This window comes from Rutilus rutilus (assembly GCF_951802725.1).
Source record: "Rutilus rutilus genome assembly, chromosome: 9".
NCBI lineage: Eukaryota > Metazoa > Chordata > Actinopteri > Cypriniformes > Leuciscidae > Rutilus > Rutilus rutilus.
In genome coordinates this window covers 1,323,501-1,340,946 of record NC_140223.1, presented here as the reverse complement: position 1 = coordinate 1,340,946, position 17,446 = coordinate 1,323,501, and the positions used below count along the sequence as shown (strand labels likewise).

The 17,446-nt window shown below is 38.6% G+C and overlaps 1 protein-coding gene across 1 annotated transcript in view; it reads left to right on the top strand.

Annotated features, from left to right (window-relative positions):
- The window catches only part of LOC311297688 (NACHT, LRR and PYD domains-containing protein 3-like), a 57,254-nt gene that overhangs the window by 19,071 nt on the left and 20,737 nt on the right, over positions 1 to 17,446 (top strand). The window lies entirely within an intron of this gene.

Sequence of the window (17,446 nt, the reverse complement as noted above, 5' to 3'; positions counted from 1 at the left end):
TAGCCGAGCCTGATGGTCCAAATGAGCCAGCGAGATGGACTGGGGAGCACTAACCAGGCTCACAGAGACCGTACAAGCGGGACCAGAGGGACCGTAGGCGTTCCCGCAGTGGGCAGCGAGATGGAACGCAGGGACATGGCTCTGGAGGCTTTCTCTGGGAGGCGGGCCGTAGCAGGGGTCTGAGTGTTCTGTGCAACACTTACCTGGTTGCACGGGGCAGGAGGCGCAGGAGGAGGCTTGGTTGCATTCTCGAACTGCACGCTGCTGCCTGCTGGCGAAAGAAGAAGCGGATAAGAGTGGTGAGGAGGTCTCTTCAGACCCAGGGATAGAGGAACTGCTTTTTTTTTTTGAGAATTTGGGTACCATTGTGATTGTGGTTGAACAGAATTTTGACTCAAAAGATTTGTTTCCCGGCCCTCCACTGAGAGAGAGCAGCTCCACCCATTTCCGGGTCACCCATCTCAGGGGTGATTGTTTCACCGACCACTTAAACAGTGGCTGAGACGGACTGTGTCATCCTCCTGCGGTGAACACAGTAGAGCAGGCTGTACCAGAGTTTTTTTTTTTTTTGCAGGGGATAAGTAGTAGACTAAAGGACGGCCCACGAGGCACTCTGGTGGTACATCGGGGGAAGCGCTTCAGTCTGCTGCTGACTGCGGAGAACTGCTGGAGAAAGTGTGCTTTGACGACCTCTCGCACCTCTGCAAGGACAGCCAGGGGCGCTTCTGGACCACTAAGGTGGACATCGTCTGACCGACTCCGGTTCAGAACTACCCTCGTGCAATAAGAGTGCCTTGGCCTCGCATGCAGGCAACGCGACGTGACATTCCACACACACACACACACACACACACACACACTGGCATACGGGCCTTTGTGGTTCAAACATGGACCTTTTTGATAAAACTACCTTTAAATGTATTAAATGTATCTCTTGTTGTGCTTAGATGTCTTCACATGTCATATTGGAATAGCTATAATGTTTATTGTGTGTTGATCAAATTTTCTTATGCTCGTAATTATGAACAATCCTGTATCTCTGTATCCCTGATGTGCAAAATTATAGTTTGTGATGTCCCTGTAATCGTAAAAACCCGACAGTGTCGAATCTCGACTACAAAGAAATTACAAAAAGATGCATTATTTCGGAAGTACCATCTTTCTGAGTATAAATGTTCAATTTTGTCACCACCGTAAATCAGTCCAGGGGGGTTGTACTCATCAGACAAAGAAAGTTTTTCCCGCCTCAGTTTCTCACAACTGATTGGTTCCTTCACTTGAGATAGGTGTGAACTACCTTGTCTATAAAGACAAGGGAAGACCCTTACTCTTGGCATTCCGCCAGAGAGAGAGAGGTTCCCCACCTTCACTACAAAACTCCGTAAGGAGTTTCTTCGTTTGTTTTCCTCTAATTTCGTTTTCATCTTAGTCTTTTCTTTATTTCCGTCTGATATTTGACTTCATTCAGTTGTCTTCACGAGCGAAACAAACTTAAGTCTAGACCTCTTTTGGCAAAGTTTACATTCGTGTTAAACGTCGAGTTCTCGCATCACCTGCTCCTGGAAGGGACTCCGGAAACTGTGTCAGCGGACCATTTGAACTCAGCCATACACAAGAGCCAGATCAAAAGCAAGTACTATCTTATATCGCAATCTAAAAATGCTGTTTAAGGTTGTCTAGCTTATTCCCGTTTGCGGGGTTAGTCAAAGACTTGGGGTCTTTTGCAAAGTTAACTGTTTGAAAATTGTCATCCTGAAATTTGCTTTCATTCTCTCTTTCTCTCTCTTTCTCTCTTTCTTTCTCTCCCATTATTATTCGTTATTCGATTATTTTATTTGAATTGTACTGTTAGTTTTGCTATATACTCATATTTACTCTGTGTGAATTGTAGTGATGTATTCGTTAGTGTAATTTGATTAAACCCAATAATCTTCTTGAATTGAATCTGCTTTGTTGTTCACCAGATCGAGGTCCCTGAAAATATAAGATCCAAACTACAAAGCTTTTATTATTTACTACGTTGAGTAGTTTAATTTTATGAACACAAGAAAAATGAATGTTCATGGCCAGAAAATTAATCTTTCTTGGAGTTTGTAAGAAGAGTACTTTTACTGATATTTGATAAGGAAATCTTACACAAAGTTTGCGGGACAAACAGTTGTTTAGATAACTACTATTAATTCCATTAACAGTTAACCTGACTATTGATCAAATATTCCCTTTTTGGGTCATTTAATCTGTGTAGATGATAAAAAAAAAAATATTCATAAACTCATGAATATTCCCTTCATTTGAGTTAATTATTCCCCAGAAGTTATTATCGCTACATAAGTTTTCAATGCACATCCGAGAAAGACCCGGGAAAGCATGGCTATCAGCTCTGAATCTGATTCACAGCCACCCCACCATCAGCATGGCTATCAGCTCTGAATCTGATGCACAGCCACCCCACCATCGAGGGTAGTGAGAGAGGTGAAAACTTTTATTCAGAATTTGGCACTTTTGGCGTTGCATATTTTGGCACCAACATAGCTCCATACTGCTAAGTTTTCAATGCACATCCGAGAAAGACCCAGGAAAGCATGGCTATCAGCTCTGAACCGTCTTTTCAGGGTCAAACCTCTCATGGACACTATTCGTCATGCTTGTAAAGCCATCTATCATCCTAAAAGAAACTTAGCTGTGGATGAAAGAATGGTGGCATGCAAAGCACACACAGGTATGATGCAGTACATGAAAGCCAAGCCAACCAGATGGGGTTTCAAGTTGTTTGTTCTTGTAGACTCATTGGATGAATACACTGTGGACTTTTCTGTGTACACAGGAAAGAACAACTTTTCCACAGGCCATGGACAGTCATATGATGCTGTAACATCTCTTTTAGACCTCACATTTTTGGGTTCTGGGTACAATGTGTACATGGACAATTTTTATACAAGTCCAAAGCTCCTCAAAGGCTTGTTTGCAATGAAGTTTGGTGCATGTGGGACTTACAGGGACAACAGGAAGGACTGCCCTCGGAATGCAGCTGATTCACTCTATAAAAAATCTGCCAGGGGATCCATCAGGTGGATCCGGGATGGACCTCTTGTATTTGTGAAGTGGATGGACACACGAGAGGTATCTGTCTGTTCTACCATCCATCCTGCTTATACAGGAAACACTGTGCAGAGGAGGGTGAAAACACAAGATACATGGAGGACAAAGACATTTCCATGTCCTGCACCTGTGACTGCCTACAACAAACACATGGTGTTGACCTGTCTGATCAGCTGTTACAGTACTACACAACACAGCACATAACCATGAAGTGGTACAGAAAGATCTTTCTACACTTCTTGGACATTGCTTCCACCAACTCTTTCATTGTGCACAAAGAGCTACATGGTAACTTGTCCCATAAAGAGTTTATGGAGCAACTTATAACAGAGCTCTGTGGTGTGTCACAGAAAACGGCACCAAACCGGACCAATAGTGACCATATACCGGTTCCAGGAGCTGAGCTGACATCAGATGACAGAGATGTTGCCCCAGTTGGTTGCCGCAATTGTGTGCATTGCACAGCAGTGCGTGGTAAAAAGCAATTAACACCATGGAAATGCCAGGCATGCAATGTTCACTTATGTCTTCAGTTGGAAAGGAACTGTTTTCAAGAGTGGCATAAAGATGTGTGACTGTGTTCAGATGTGTGTGCTCTGCTGACCACCTTCCACTAACCATCAGCCTTCAGAAATCATTCTGATATGATGATTATTTTTTTAAATCGATGTTGGAAACCGTTGTGCTGCTTAATATATATTTTATAACCTGTGATAGTTTTTTTCAGGATTCTTTGAATAATTTTTTTTTTTTTTTTAATAAAAAAACAAAAGTTTGGTCTCTTTTTCTTTCTTTTTTGGAAAGGATATATTAAGTGATAGTAATAACTTTAAGTCTTTCTATTGTTAGGAAAGATTTATATTTTGAATAAATGCTGTGCTTTTGAAATTGTTATTCATCAGTAGCCCCGTTTACATGTAGCATTGTATTCCGATTATAACCAGTTTAAAAGTCCAATCAAAATGAAAATGCTCCATGTCAACACCTCAATTGGAATAAAAATGCTCAAACCGATTGAAATTTCAGTCGGATTGAAGGGGGTGGAATAAACCTTTTCATGAACCGATCAAACGAAAGATTACACCATGTAAACGAGCTGTTCCATTTACTTTGAGTGTACGTCTTTCTGCGCATGCCTGGTTTTGCGCCAGATAATTCTGTCAGCTAACATAACGCCTTCTGTTTGTGATCCGATGTGGATTCTGATCACCGTATAAGGTAGGAATATTTATACCCGATGCAAAAAACTATGCGCGCTAACCATTACCATAGTAAACATGGTAAATATGAACGCTTGAAGAAATCAGACAAATCATATAAGTTATCTTAATCCTGTTTTTATTTTATCTCTTTATACTGGACTATCCTCTTTTAAATATAACTGTATCCGGGAGAGAGTGCTAAAGCTCCTCAGGTCAAATTTTTGGTGGCATATTTGTAGAAATTATCATTCTTTCTAAATGTGATGTAAATGTCCTGTAACTAGGCTACCAAATAAACAGAAACAGACGCGACTGAATAATTGTGTGTCCTCTTTCTTTTGTGAACGTTCACAAACGTCATAAACGGTAAACCACTTTATTTCTGTGTGACTAATGTGCAATTTAGACACAAATTAATTCATTATGATCAATGTATCGCTTTTTATTGTAAACCTGTGGTAAAACATCTATTCTTGGGTTTTAAATATTCAATTAAACAACAAAAATGCCAGCGAACGGTCGCTCTTGTTTTGCGATCACGCTGTTTCCAGTGATTTCTTTCTGATTCGTTTTCTGATAAAATTTCCATTTTATTGGTGAAATGATCGGTTAGTGTGTTGTTGTTCCAGAGAGGCGTGTTACGGGCGTTTAAGTGCGTTTTAGTGAAGCGCTGTGGAGCTTCTGGCCCGACAGTGGAAACGCAGCAGATTTTGGGCACGGTGCTAACGTTACTTGCCCCAGGCTATGGCACGGCCCATTTAAAGCCCTGGCTCGCACTGGCCCGACAGTGGAAACGTGGTTAATGCCTAACGTACAACTAACGCGACGATTAAGTGATGCACCATCTTGACAGGATTGAAAACGTGGGAAATAATGAGCTTCCAGATCCGGCAGACAAGCTGTGTGCGCATGTCACAAAATGATTTCGATTGGAAGCGTCAGCACATGTAAACACCTGATCGGTTTAGATAACATCCCATGTAAACAGTCAACCGGAATCTGTCAATCAGAACAATCTCAATCAGAATAGCTAAAAAGTGTGCATGTAAACGGGGCTTGTGAATCATTCTTAGTTCATCATTCTTTGTTCAGGCTGCCTCACAGCACCTTGATGGGCCATAAGCCATTGGGGAGTGTCTTTAGTCACACCCCTGGTGTGAATCACATTAATATTTATGGCCCACGCATACAGCAGTGCTGACACAAAAACTGACATGCAAAATTAAAATCGTTATATTGTTGTTTGTGAAAGAGTGGTCAGAATGATTTTCACATCATTTTGTAGAAAAAATTCTGGCCTACAAGAATAGTAATTCAAAAGTCTTGTGGACAACTATTCAGTATGTGTTAAATGGCCTTATTGCGGTGACAATGTTTTTCCCATATTGTACTAACCACGCATAATTTTTTTTTTCTATAAAATGCAAACATGTACATCCATTTTGCTCACATATTATTGTAGCAGAGTTTGTGCTGAATACAGCAAAATTATAGCCTGGGTTTCTCCATGCTGCCTTGCACGCAATGTTGCTAGGCAGCCTGGATTCCACGGACCAGATTTTCGCCTCAGCGAGGGGACCAATCACAGAACGGGGAGGGAGCAGCAAGACGATGACAACGTCTATGCGACACACCGAAGCAGTTTGTTTATATCTGTAGAGTGTCCATATATACCTTCTACCCTCTTGCACAAACGGCAATAGTCGCTGAACGCCATCGTGTACATATAAATCTCTGACCTATCGTCTTCTTCCTCGTCGAATTTCTGTCGCTCTACATACGTCATCTGGTATAATTGAAATGATTGGCTATGAGCTACGTACAGGCGCATTTGATAGACATTCGTAGCGCCCAATAAACGGCTCTGGGCATTCGTAAACCACGCCTCAAATACGAGAAAATTAACATGTGGTTCCCAGACCACGTCTCAATGAGACGAGGTCTGACGTTAGCCAGGCTAGCAAAATTACATGTTGGCCAATGGTATGTTGTAAGTAGCTGAAATAAGCACAAATGTCAGGGCATGTCAAAACATCTCAACGGCCCCAAAAACACCTCAGACCCCAGAGGGTTAAGCGAATATCGTTTATTATCTTTATGAGCGCTGTCTCTGTGCTGTGATGCGGTCGGAAACCAGATTGTAAATTGTCAAAGTATCCATTCGAGCTTAAGAATTTGTTAAGCTGATTGAAGACAACTTTTTCAATGATCTTGCCAATGAAAGGAAGATTTGAGATCGGTCTATAGTTGCTTAACCCTCTGGGGTCTGAGGTGTTTTTGGGGTCCTTGAGATGTTCTGACATGCCCTGACATTTGTGCTTTTTTCAGCTGCTTATAAACATATTAATGGCAAAAAAAAAAGTACACACTATTTAGCACAAACAGGGCTACCATAATATGTGAGCAACAAGAATGTACATGTCTGCATTTTTGAGAGAATAATGTTTATGCGTGGTTATTGAAAAAACTAAAAACTAAAGTTTCTGAAATAAGGCCATAAAACACATACTAAATATGTGCCAATAAGACTTTTGTCTAATAGATGTCATTGCCTAGTGTTTTTTCTTCAAAATGATGTGAAAATCACCCTGCCTAATCATTCACATAACACAATACATTGATTTGAATTTTGCAAAGCACTTTCTGTTTGGAAAGGCAATATGCGGAGTGGGCGTCACAGATCATGCATATTTAGTGGTTCACACCTTAGGAGACAATGGGGCCTGCATACTTAATTAGCCATTCATTCAGGTGAGTCACTGAGCCACAAGAATGCAAGAGCAACAGTTGGAAGCATCTCAATTCTTTTTTATTTTTCCACATATTGTGCTTGCAATTTGGCCTATAATATCCAAGGAAAACATGTCTAGTAATTGTGCAGTTAATTCTCATACTGTATTTTCAGTTTTGGAATATTTATCCTCTCCCCAAATTTGTCACTAATAAAACACAATAAAAATTATTTAAAGAAAAGGCTTATATTTACCTTTTAAAAGTTTGTTTACATCTACCTTGTAAATATATTTTTTTATTAAAAAGGTTACAATTACAACAACAATTCAAGTGTAATCTTTCTTTGTAAAAACTAAAGTATACATTTTATCATACATATTTCAAAGTTAAGGATTTGATTGATTATTTGATTACTTTATTTTTGACAAAACATGCTATATTTAACATGAGCAAATATTGGCAAACAAAAGCTTATTTGAGTTGGCAGATATTTTATGTCTTATATGTCTGTAACATAGGTCTTTCATTTTTATTATAAGAAATATAAATGTTAATTTGCAGTTTAATACGTTGCTTATACAAATACATTTTATTTCAACATATTTCAGTCGATTTTTACTCAGTATAGCAATACAGTTTGCTAAAACCGAAACATTCATTCACAAACAGAAACGCCTGACTGTAACGTTGTTTTTATGAAATATTAGGGCATATAAATGTTAATTTTCAGTTTAATACGTTGCTTATACAAATAGCCTACATTTTATTTCAACATATTTCTGTCGATTTTTACTCAGCTCAGTATAGCAATACAGTTTGCTAAAACATCATTCATTCACACAGAGACACAATTTAAATTTAAACTGTCTTTTTGCGAGCTGTGATAAACAGCGCGCATCTCTGCGGCTGCCGTTCATTCATTCACAGAAACGCGATTAACTTGAGAAGGAAAAAAAAACTTACTACATATTCGGATCCTCTCTCCTGCAATACCCGCACTCTGAGGTAGATTTTCCGTTATTATTATTCCTCACAGCGCTGCCAGATGGTGTAAACACGTAGGCTACAATGATCTGAATAAACTTGTGTTTTCTCGAGCTGATATGGGGGGCGTTCACAGGTTTGCCTCAGTAATTTGCGTTTGAATAGCACGCGCTCTCCGTGGGCGGAGTCACATTACATTTGAATTAGCTCTAATGAGCTCGACTGGAATCGCTCTCTTTTAATACAGATTTCACAAGATGAGAATATTTGTTTTTTATATAAATTACCTAATTTTAACCCTCTGGGGACCAAGCTGTTTTTGGGGTCGTTGAGATGTTCTGACATGCTCTGACATTTGTGCTTTTTTCAGTTATTTATAAACATGTTAATGGCAAAGGTGTAAATTCACTCTATATAGCACAAACAGGCCTACCATAATATGCGAGCAACGTGTATGTAGATGTTTGTATTTTTAAGAGAATAATGTTTATGCGTGGTTTTTGGAAAAAATTTAAATGAAAGTTGCTGAATTAAGACCACAAAACACATATTAAATATCTGTCCACAAGACTTTTGATTAATTGATGTTGTCCCTTTGAGTTCTAGCTTCAAAATGATCTGAAAATCATCCTGCCTAATCTTTCACAGAAAACACAACATTGATTTAAACATTGTAAAACAGTTTTTTTGTCAGAAGAGGTTTATGCGTGGGAGTGGTAATGGGTCATCAATATTAATGAGATTCAGACCAGGGGTGTGACATAGACGCTCCCCCAAGTGCTAATGGGCCATCAAGTGAGGCAGCCTTAAAGAATGAGGAGATTCAAATGTTTTGTTTTTCAATCTGTTTTATTGTAATTTTGTAAAAACAAAAGGTATCTCACAGTAAATGCTTATGCTCCGTTGATGCATTTTAAAGAGAGTCTGGGGAGTGTGTGTGTCAGCAGAACTCAGCTGTGGTCCAAGTTCCCGGGCAGGCAGGAATCTCAGAGTCTGTGGAACCATATCAATGTCAGTCTCTGTTTTCCATGACAGAGTGGACTCCTTGTTGCTCGTCTGAATGTTTGTCTTGGCCCTCTTTGCCACATTCCTATAAAAATAATAATATTAATAAAGGTTAATAAAGGTTGATCAAAGTACTATCAGCATGTCAGGGCAGGGCAATCAGCATGTTGATAAAACAAAAAATATATAAGCTCTTTTATATTAACATTACCAATCAATAATTGTAATATTGTGCATGCATAACACATTTTTTGCAAAGCCACAGTAGTAGGTAAAAAAATAGTAGATAAATATGTACTTACTCTTTTTGATTTCCGTTGCTGCGTGTCCTGCGAGTTGCAGTGGAAGGCGAGAGTGAACAAGCTACATTCCTTTTAAAAAAAGTTAAAAACTGTTATTATCATATATTTTACAGAGTACCATTCCAGCACATGCATAACTGATGGACATTTAGCAATGCTGATAACATAAAACATATGTAACATCAACCAATCTCCAAAAATAAATAATAAAGTCATACAGGCTCATATTATTAACACTAAGTATAAACAAAATGTAACTAACATCTGTAAAATAGTGGGTAAATATGTACTTACTCTTTCTGATTTCTGACTGTGTTGCTAAGCGCACTCCGAGTTGCAGGCGGACGTAGTGATGACGCTACATTCCTTTTAAAAAAGTTGAAGAATATTATTACATAAATATAACTATAGTAGAATTAGTCTATAATGAATAACTGATGTAAATAATTTTAGACGCGTGCAATAAGCCTATATGCGTGTCAATGGGCCATTACCGGAGAGGCACACCGCAAACATTAGCCTAACACATTTGTGCACTTCATTAACTGGGTATATTTACACATTTCAGCACATTTACACACATTTACAACTGATATTTGCGAGCATGCATCGTTAATGATAATGAGGCAGCATTTATATAGTCAAAATATAATCTAAACACCTACTAGGCCTACTTTCTAAATTCTATCTTTCATACATAATGATCTAAACATATCATTTAGGCTACACATACAAATACAAATTTCCTAACCAAGGGGTGTAGCATATGTACACAAAAAAAACAAAAAAAAACATTTTTGACGTTGAAATGGTACGAGATATTAAATTCATGGTATAGATATGCACTTTCATTAGATCGTGTTGAATATAGGTCGATATCAAATGTCAATACTCTGGATGGCAAGTCCACCCAGTATAATATGTAAGCTCATGTTTTGAATAGCTTGTCAACTAATGCAAGTAAGAATAAATACTTACTCATCCGAAATTCTATCCACGGCTGGATCAAGACGCTCTTCAAAATACAAACGGTCGTCATCAGAGTAGTCGCGCTCCTCTTCGGATGAAAATGTGGACTCTTCGTCGCTAGTATCCAGGACGAACTGAAGGGCTTCCGCACCGGTGTACCGTGTCATCTTCCCAACGCGCAGGTGACTGAATGATGAAACTTTAAGCTTTTAATGCATTTGCTTGGGGGCGTTTACCTGTTTTGCATAGACGGCTTAACACATTATCTTATGAATAGCGCACTCCGTGAGTAGGCGTGAACGAATTAAAATCAATAAGCTCGTAATGAGCTCGACTGGAATCGCTCTCTTTTTATACAGATTACAGAAGCTGATAATATTTGTTTTTTATATAAATTACTTCATTTAAAAGCTGCGATCTCAAGCTTTATGCCCGTGGGTCTGTTTGCCTGTTTGACTGAATTTTCGCGGAGTTATAGATCATTTTCGAACGCGTTTCAAACGGGAGTTTACTGACAGAGAGAAGGCAGAAATCGCATCATGTTAAAGTTTCTTTATTTGTCAAAAAGCAAAACACTTTATTTTTATTGTGAATATACAGAAAAAAAATAGAAACTGAACAGGATCGATTGATGTATTACACGAAAATGAAAGATCAAAATTAACAGAGCATTTTGTGTTTATTTTCATTGCTAAAAAAAAAAAACGAGCAAAACGCGCGGGCGCGTTTTTGGTCCCCAGAGGGTTAAAGAAGAGAATTCAAGCTTCATGCCTGTATGTCTGTATGCCTGTTTGACTCAGTATTCGCTGAGTTATTGTTCATTTTCGGACGCGTTTCAGAATGGTCTTCACTGACAGAGAGAAGGCAGAACTAGCATCACGTTTATTTTTCTTTATTTGGCAAAAAGCACAACAGTTTGTTTTTATTGTGAGTATACACAAAAATAATACACATTTAACAGAATCGATTGATGTATGAAACTTGCTTGTAATATCAAAGTCAACAGAGCAAAATTAATTTCTTTTGAACTGAACTGAAAAAAATCCAGCAAAACGCGTGGGCGCGTTTGCCGACCTCAGAGGGTTAATATGGTCTTATCCAGATTGCTCTGTTTCAGGAGGGGCTTGACAACTGCAGTTTTCAGGGAGTTTGGAAAACTCCCAGAGAGAAGTGAGGCATTTACCACTTCTAGAAGATCTGCTTCTAAACTGTTGAACACACTTTTCACACAAAAATGATGTGGGAAGTGTGTCAAGAGCGCAGGTTGATGTTTTAAGGTGTTGTACGATTTCTTCCAAAATTTTGCCATCAATTTCTCTGAAATCAGACATAGTAAATGAAAGCTTAAGCATAAGTTCTGCCGGGAAGACTTAATTGTTACGTCACTTTACCTTTTTTATCTATCCAATCACATTCTAATACTTGGGTATAAAAGATCGGTACTTACTCATGTCTGAGTTCGCAGATGCTGACGCTCCAATTCACCACCATCCTCCCCACCACCTCCAAGTCAAATCCTTCCCTACATCCTCCCCACCACCACCAGGATGGTCCCTTCCATACCTCCTTCCATAAGTCTTTCTGGTAGAACTACTTTCTCAGGTGGTTTGATCTGTCTGACTCCAGCGCAACTCAAGGATATGCTGATCACCTTTCTGATATTATTGATTTTCTCAGAGAAGAAAGAAGCAAACTCACTGCACTTGCTGTCTGAGAGCATTTCACTGTGAATCTGGCTTGGGGGGTTTGTCAGTCTCTCTACAGTAGTGTCACGGTGTGACAAAAATTAGAGAAAAGACTAAAGTCCTTGTGAATGCAGTGTTGTTGTGGAGACCTCCAGTGGACATCCGTCTCTATTGCACTGCGAATCTGTTGCCATGGCAGAAAGGCCAATTGCCCGATTGACAGCAGGTGTGGAGTAATTACAGAGAGTGTTGTGAGAGGGACACGTATTCAGATGGGGCTTTAAAAATAGAGAGGAAGCAGACTGTCTTGTGGTTCTCCTCCCGTGAGATACTGTGTTTGTCGGCGGGTTGTTTTGTATTTGAGTCGAAGGGGAGCGTCTCGCTCAAAGTGTTCTTCTGCCTGGTGGCCCTCCATGCCTACGTTGCAAGCCGCTGCCCCCGTTGAGAAGGAAAAGGAATAGCTGTGGCACGTGCCTCGATCGAAGTGTCTTCCTGTTGTCCAAGGTTCCCTCACGTCCCGGCTAAAGGCCCCCGTTCTAACTGGTCTGGCATACAGGACACCTACCGGGATATACTTACCTGTTTCCCCTCCTGGCCCGGTCCGTTCGCCACCTGTGTCCCTGTGCTTCGTCCGAGTCTGAGGCAACCGCTCCCTGGGTACTTACCTCTGGGGCAGCATCCGGGACTTGTTCCACTCCCGCCCATGAGTACGTACCTGGTTCCAGTCTGAATGGGGTCCGTATAGTCACGACTTCCTCTTGAGTCCTGTAAAGAGTACTTACCAGTGATCTACCTAGACGGTGTGAGTTTCCCTCTGATCCCTCTCCCTGCAGAAGGATGATTGAGGAAGAAGTAGATATTGTCCTTTAGCACTCTTGAACCAAGTTTGTTTGGGTGGTGGCCATCCCGATGAAACAGTTGTCTCTGACTCCAGAAAAGATTGAAATTGTCAATGAAGTTCACTCCTTTTATATTGCAGGTTTTTTGTAGCCATGTATTAAGCCCAAGCAACCGTGAAAACCTGTTTGTTCCTCTTGCTGGGAGTGGTCCACTGATGAATGTTTGAACTTTCAGTCTTTTAAGTGTTTCAAAAAGTTCATTGAAATCCTTCTTAAGGAGTTCTGACTGTTCTTTATGAATATGATTCTTCCCCACATGAATGATGAGTCGATTTACAGTCTTATGTTTCATCAGAATGTTCTGAAGTTCCCTGTTTACATCAGAGGTTGTTGCTTGTGGGAGGCAGCACGTAGTTGTATCCCTGCTGCTAATGTTTCTGATTATGGAGTCCCCCACTATCAGAGTCCTGGGCTCGGCTGCGCTCTGAGCTGAGTGCCGCTGTCTGCTCGACCTTGAGCGCCAGTTAGCATCAGTGTTAGCTACTGGCTGATTCAGTCTGTGTTCGATCACATTCATCACGTTTGGGGATTCCTCATTTACATTCATTACTTCAAATCTGTTCTCAAGATGTATCAGCTTTTAAAACGTAGAAGTATAATAAAGTCATGATAGGCTATATAAATTGTATGTGGATAAAGGCATATTTGGTAACACTTTATAATAATGTTCAGTTGTAAGTCATTTATAAGTGGTTAGTTAATGATGAACTAATCATTTACAGAACATTCATAAATGAGTAGCAAGTAATATACTAACATTTTATGTATGTTTTGTAAATTCCGTTACAAGTCATTTACTAGTGATTAGTAAATGATTAACTAATCATTTACAAAACATGAATATGCGTTTCATAAATGTTTAATAAATAATGTGTTGTTTTTTGTAGCAATTAGAGGGTGCAGAAAGTGTTGTAAATGCCTTGAATACACATACAGATCATTTGTAGGTAAGTGTAACATATTTACAAGTGATGAATAGTTTACACTTTAGATTAGGGGATGCAGAAAGTGGTGTAAATGATTTATAACACTTTCTGCATCCCCTAATCTAAAGTGTAAACTATTCATCACTTGTAAATGTGTTACATTTACATTCGTAGATAACATTCGTAGACCTTATGCCTTTTTGATTCTTGAAGTGGTAATCTACAAATGAAATGTAAGACATTTCCAAGTGATGACTAGTTTACACTTTAGATTAGGGGACGCAGAAAGTGTTGTAAATTATTTATTCATGCGTTTACACACCTATAACAGGTGTTGAACACTGTAGTGTGTACTGCAGTGTAAGTGCTGTCTGGTGAGGGTATAGACAACTGTCTTCTGTAGTGTGTAGTGTGTAGTGTGTACTGCAGTGTAAGTGCTGACTGATGAAGGTATATTCAGCTGTCTTCTCTGAAACACAAGGAGTCTTTAAACACTGTGCACCTGATGTGAGCAAAACATACAAAAAAAAGTAACCATTTATTAAACATTTATGAAATGCATAGTCATGTTTTGTAAATGATTAGTTAATCATTAACTAATCAATTGTAAATGACTTGTAACACAATTTACAAAACATACATAAAATGTTAGTATATCACTTGCTAATCATTTATGAATGTTTTGTAAATGATTAGTTCATCATTAACTAACCACTTATAAATGACTTACAACTGAACGTTATTATAAAGTGTTACCTTTTCATGGTTAGTTTATGTTAACTAATGTAGTTAACTAATGTGTAACAAATGAAACCTGATTGTAGTGTTAGCAAATAATCCATCTCTCCATAATGCAAGTGGATTCAAAAACCACACAAAGTGAACACAACGGTAATCCATAAACCCCAGCTGATGAAGCAATGCTTCTGAAGTGAAACAGAAACAATAGTTTCTGAAGTGAAACAAAATTGTAAGAAATACAAATATTTAAAACTTTTTACAATATAAACCTTTGCTTCCGGCCAACATACACGCATTTATGAGTTCATGTTTGACTTAAACGTCAGCACGTTTTGAAGCGTGATATAAGCGAATTGTGAAACTCATAAATGCGCGCTCATCTGTGCTTTCGCATCACTTCTCATGTCAGTTTCAGAATGCACTTGTGTCGCTTCACGACAATATCATTAACCCGTGTTTGCCCATTGGCTGGAAGTGAGTATTTTAAACTTTTAAACTTTTAACTTAAAAAGTTTAAAATAATTCAATCCATGCCTTCGTTTACTTCAATAACATAAGAAAAAATACAACCAGATAACAGTTGTTACAGATCAGCCAGGTTCTCCCTCCAGCCAATTACAGTGCACTCCCTCACCTGAGAACTAATCACTCACACCTGCACCTCATCATCACCATCATCGACACCACTATAAACACACACTCCTCACCTCTGCTCACCGTCCGATTTCGTTCATTCGAAGTGGACCCCTTACCCAGCATATTCCAAACCTGATCAACCTGATCTCTCTCCCTGACGATTCTCCAGTCTCCTCTCTAGTGTCTTCTCCAGCGTTCTCCTAACATCAATAACCATCTCTTGAGTCTGCTTCCATAACAACAATACAATTCACACAGAATGTTTACTATATATTACACAAAATATAATAACGAATAAAGACAAATAACAATCCAGTAAGCTGGTAGGGCAGCAAAGGAGAACAGAGAACGCCTGCCTACACCTGCTCTCACCAGCAGTTCTTACCCAGTCTCTCCCTGACATCCACAGCATTACTGAGCACTTTCCTTGTTTTCTGCTATTCCTGGTTTTTATATCTGCCTGTGTCTTGGGAAATAAAATAAATGTCACAATTATATTAATACTATACAGAAATAAAAAATACCAACAGAAAAGCTTGATGCAAGTAAATGTTGGTTTAATTATTTTATGGTTTCTATGCTGTTATGTGTCAGGAAAATATGATCATGTAACATAGGCTGTAGGCTTATTTATATATAAAAAAAACATTTTAGTAAATGGGCTTAAACTTCCAAAAACCTGTAGAGTAGTGGTCTGGGTTCAAACATTCTGACGTGCAAAGTAAAGCATTCAGGTGACTGGAAACCGTCAAACATACCCTGAACTATTGGTTGATTAAACCAAACCTTGCTTACTCAAGGTATGCTGGTTCCAGAAACATATCCGGGAGTAAGTTCATCCGACTCAGAGTATGTTCATGGTTAACACACCAGACCTTCTCAACAGAGCGACAAATCTACGAGTCACCATGGAAACAGATGCTAAGAAAAAGAGTGCCATACTACTTCTTTCTTCTTTTGTTGAATGTTGATTTACATAGTGCATTTCACCACCTATTTGGTGGTTGTGCAATAATTTTTAAACATTTTTTGTTTAATAATCTTTAATCACTGTAAATAAGAACTTTATTGTTTGTTTGATGTTAATTATATATTTTATATAACACATTGATTACAATAAATGCAGTCTGTGCTTGTAAAGGTAACATGGCTCTATAATTTAATTTTTTGTTTAGTCATTTTGCTTCCACCTGGGGTCTGTCACACAACCTGCTTTATGGAATAACCCCCAGGTTTTCTCCTTCTTGTCTTGCCCTCTGAATTTGTTTGTTTGTTTGTTTTGACCTTTATAAATTGACCTAAAACATTTGATGAAATGGCACACATTGTGTTCCCAGGTGACTGTTATAAGCAACCTAAACTCACAGCACATGCAGAGATGGAGTTTGAGATGCTCCACTCATGTAAATGATAACAGTTCATGTGGAGCAGCATTTACTGTGAACAGAGCTGCTCTAAGATGATGAGAAATATAGCAGCTCTGAGAAATATTAAACCCACAGGACATATACTGTATTTATTTAATTGAATCACTGTCTTTGTGAATTCACAGTAACACTGTAGTATTCTTTGTTTTTAAAATGTTTTTAATATATCATGCAGCCTTAGAAAACGGTCTAATAATGGGGTTCATGGACTCTCGTCTGTGGAATGAGTCACTTCCGGTATTTTGCAGGTTACTTGACATAAATTGCTATAAATTTATTTTTATTTTTAATTGAGTACTTTAATTTTATCAAGGAATTGTGCCAGTTCTAACCACATTCATTAAAACAATTGGGAGTCAACACAATTACCATTCATTAATTTTAATATCACATCTGTGTACATGAAGTGTAAGAAATAATATTTTTATGTGTTCAAGTGTTCAATCTCTCTTTCTTGAGTTGAGGTGATTGAGTGATTGATCTGTAAATGATTAAACACATAAGCTGCTCCTCAGTAACCTGATACGATCAACATTTAACACTCTTTCCTTTAAACACAATCTCAGCACAGTCGGGACTTTAGTACATGAAGAACCAGATGAATTAATGTTTTATGACCATCACATTCATCTTTTTCTGTGATCATCTTTACACATTATTTAATGTGATACAAATAATTTATATGTTTTTATATAAGCTTTCCCTCTCACACAAACACACAAATAACATGGTGAATCTCAATTACATTAAACATGGTGATTTGTGTTTTTTAAAAGGAAGAAGTCTGTTGATTTGATCTGTGTGGCTGATCTGAGAGAGTGAAGAGTGTGCCATTGTT